Raw genomic sequence first — 2088 nt, 5'->3', positions numbered from 1 at the left:
ATATTCTGATTCTTGCTCTGGCTCTGTCATGAAGGAGCTCGTGGCCCCTGGACAACTCTTTCAAACCACCATAAGCCCCACCTTCATTGTAAAATACGGTGAAGTCATAAGTATTGTTACAAGAATGGCAAAAGTTAAGTATCATCAAAATTATCTGAAAAATGTGTGAGGAAGAAAGTGCCTGAGGAAGGCGCAATCCTGCAACCTGACACACCCCACCACCTCTTAGTAAGTCCAGCATTGCCTGTTTCTCCCCCAGTGTTGGAAACAATTGCTGTTGACTCAACTGAACACCAGATGAAGTGGTTGGCTTGCATTGAGGAGCCATGTTGTAACAAAAAATGTACCTTCTCTTTAAACACTAAAGCTACATTTCAGTGAGGTGTGATGCTTCCTGGGAAGCACCTGGTTCTGACTGAGGTAACACTGCCCACATGTATCTCTCTCATCTCCCCAGCTGCTGTTTCTGCATCTGTTAAGAGAAGAAAGTGATACCTCCTTGTCCCTACCTACCTCAAATGCATTTTATGAGGATAACTGTGGATACGTGTATAAAGTCCAAGTCAATGGGAAAAATCTCCAAAATCAATTTGTCACGTCAGCGCTGTTTTATGCAGCCAACATTTACAATAATGCAGTATCACACATGACAGAATCCCAGGGCTACAAGTGTTCTTCGAAGGATCCTCACTTTTCAACAAGGTGACCTACTCTGTGTTGCACTTAGACATTTTTCCTTTAATAACTTACCATCTGCTTCTTTAGAAATTTCACTCACTGTCTTAGTAATGTCTTTTGCAGCCATAAAAAATAAGTATTCTTGCCTGTGACAGCACTTCAGATTTTCAAGGAAAGCAGCTGTGTCTCCTCTTCTCACAGGACATGAGTACCAAAGCTTTCATTCACCATCCCAGATATATACAAAATTTATTTACCAACGTCCCTATCACAGGGCAGACAGGAGAGCCGGGCCTGCCTATGTGTGAGGTTCCTTGAGTGGAAAAAACTCATTTCTGGTTTGGAATAATGGCTGCAAACCCAGAGTAAATGTATCATAGGGCAGGTTGAAGATCCCTTTCTTAAATGAAAATTTCAGATTTGTGCATTTTACTGATACCAAACATGGACAAAAAAAGAAAAAGAAGAAAAAAATTCACCACCTTAATTCACCAAAAGGAATCCAATTTCTGAAGTCCGCCATCTTTTAAATATTTGAAATGTTTCCAGGGATTGTGTTTAGGTCATGCATGCATGCCATCTCTGGAATTCATTTTTCAAGGATCCAGGTTGAACAGAATTGAGATATGGGGATTTATTTATGTTTTCTAATGCCCAGAGATAATCAAGAATGCCAGTTATTTCTCAAGAACAATATGACCTGGTGAACCCATTAACCTTTTTTTTTTTTTTTTTTAAATATGGAACGCTTCACAAATTTGCGTGTCATCCTTGCACAGGGGCCATGCTAATCTTCTCTGTATCGTTCCAATTTTAGTGTATGTGCTGCCGAAGCGAGCACCCATTAACTTTAACAAGAGTAGGCATGAGAACAGACTGAGGTCATCTCCCTAACAACTCTAACAGCTTCTGAACAAATGGAATCCCATAAATTTTCCTAATTCCGTGGTTCTTAAAAGACCAATGGCTGAGTAATTGTACCAATGATATAATTCTGTTAACTATCCTGATCACTTTCTGAGCCTTGTAATGACTAGAATGTATAGCACATATAGTCTGGGATATACACTGTGAAATCTGTTCATGGTTTTTGCTAAAAGTTGATAAGTTTAAAAATACAGTGTAGGAAAATTACTTATGGTTGTGGAGGAAGATGGGAGAAAAGTGCCAAATGAGCTTTTAATGAGGACTTCTGAGTGTGAACATATGTAAAAAGAACCTTTAGACAGAAGTATTATGATAAACAAAAAAGATCAAGCTAAGTTCTCAAGAAAATTTATAGGTACAAGATCATCGTGTTTATATGTACAATGAACAACTTATTCATGAAGAACTATTTTGTTCACTGTTAATAGACAAGCACACTTGGTTCCCTGGAAACACTTCAACTAGACAAAACATACCAACATG

At 38.6% G+C, this 2088-nt stretch overlaps 1 non-coding gene across 1 annotated transcript; it reads right to left on the bottom strand.

Annotated features, from left to right (window-relative positions):
* Positions 1-1412: 1412 nt before the first annotated feature.
* On the bottom strand, positions 1413-1519 carry LOC132507663 (U6 spliceosomal RNA). Its single transcript, XR_009536242.1, has one exon. It is a non-coding gene; the product is annotated as a U6 spliceosomal RNA (small nuclear RNA).
* Positions 1520-2088: the final 569 nt, after the last annotated feature.

The sequence above is a fragment of the Lagenorhynchus albirostris genome, chromosome 16 (genome assembly GCF_949774975.1).
Source record: "Lagenorhynchus albirostris chromosome 16, mLagAlb1.1, whole genome shotgun sequence".
Lineage (NCBI taxonomy): Eukaryota > Metazoa > Chordata > Mammalia > Artiodactyla > Delphinidae > Lagenorhynchus > Lagenorhynchus albirostris.
The sequence above is the reverse complement of the archived record's forward strand: the minus strand, read 5'-3'. Positions and strand labels throughout refer to the sequence as shown.